The following is a 1650-nucleotide window of genomic DNA, read 5'->3' on the forward strand; positions in this document are numbered from 1 at the left end:
CTCTTTTACTTACAATAAGGCTTTCAAATAAATCATGGTTGTACGGAAGTGAAGCATCGGTGTTGAACACTGATTTCATGCTGTCGATGAATGAATGAATGGATAAGTGAGTTCAACGAGCTCATTTTGAACTGTTGAAATTACCGTCAGTAAGACACCGTCCAACATCTCCGTCAGCACCAGGGTTGTCGACCCAATCCGTGCAGTCTAAATAAGCATATTTCGGCAAAATCAACGTGGAACCAAATTCAGTGGCACAAAGACATATCTATCCTAGTTCTGCTCTTCTCGCCGACAAATATTACGAATGATGACGAGAGGAAAACTGCCCGCCCATAATACGCAGATGATTGGACGACGGCGGTCAGGAGCTGGAGGTTGTTTATTGGCTATCGTCCCAACTCGCACAACGGCTAGGTTGAATATCATTTGTCACAGAGGAAAATTAATACGTCACACTTTAGTTGATGAATTGAGGTATTGATTGACCTCGTCGACCAGCTGTCTATTTATGCCGATCATATGTGCCACGAGAAATAAGCACCGACAGAAATGTGTGTAAATTTTTCTCGGCTACAACCTGGGAATCTCCAAATCGTTGAATTAGGTAGATTTACACACGGCTATGCATACAGATTAATCAGAAAAACCCTCTGGACTGTAGGCGATGTCGTACCCGCGTTACTCTAAGAGCATTTCAATGCGACAATTTAGAATTCGTGTGTGTGTGTGTGTGTGTGTGTGTGTGTGTGCGGAGCACTTCAAGACAAATTATCTATTTGGCGAACATGACTGTGAGAACTTCACGTTCGCTGTTTTTTATACCAAAATAGTTAAGAATAGAACACTTTCCTCACACGCACCTCCAACTTCTGACATCCCTGTCTAGGAGACATTTTAACCAGCGAGTAGTGTTTCTGATTCATGGCTTATAAAAGGCATTTGTGATACACTGTTCGGGCCCAACATGAGGGCTGGTTCACTTGCAGTGTCCTTCTCTGAAATATGCAACAACTTCGGCGTCGAATTTAACCATAACGAAAAAATAAGTCCCAAGGCAAAACGGGTTTATATTCGTTTTGATTTGTTAAATTAAAAATGGACTCGGAGTCGAATGAGCGATGTTTTGGGTATCCAGCCGAGCTTAGCTACGTGGTACTGAAATTTACGGGGGAGGGGTGTTGACCACCACCACATCTGTTGCTCTGGAATACCTCATTGACCGTTAAACACGCTTATTGAAGGACCAGCACACTCCTTACGGACAAAGAAAAGAACCAATTTGCACATTGAATCAGACTGTTTAAAGTATACTGGTACAGCTACAGTGTACTGACTTTTGCAAAGAAGGTGATAGGTTTGNGCTCTGGAATACCTCATTGACCGTTAAACACGCTTATTGAAGGACCAGCACACTCCTTACGGACAAAGAAAAGAACCAATTTGCACATTGAATCAGACTGTTTAAAGTATACTGGTACAGCTACAGTGTACTGACTTTTGCAAAGAAGGTGAACAGATAGGTTTTTACGCTCTTCCAAGAGTACTTAGCTCGGTGTTTAGGTGCACCTTTCCAGTAACTTCCTTCTCTTAGAATGCCTCGTGCGACCCAAGATCATCATCATCGACAGAATGGCATCAATGTTCAAC

Source organism: Opisthorchis viverrini, assembly GCF_000715545.1.
Source record: "Opisthorchis viverrini unplaced genomic scaffold opera_v5_21, whole genome shotgun sequence".
In the NCBI taxonomy this organism is placed as follows: Eukaryota; Metazoa; Platyhelminthes; class Trematoda; order Opisthorchiida; family Opisthorchiidae; genus Opisthorchis; species Opisthorchis viverrini.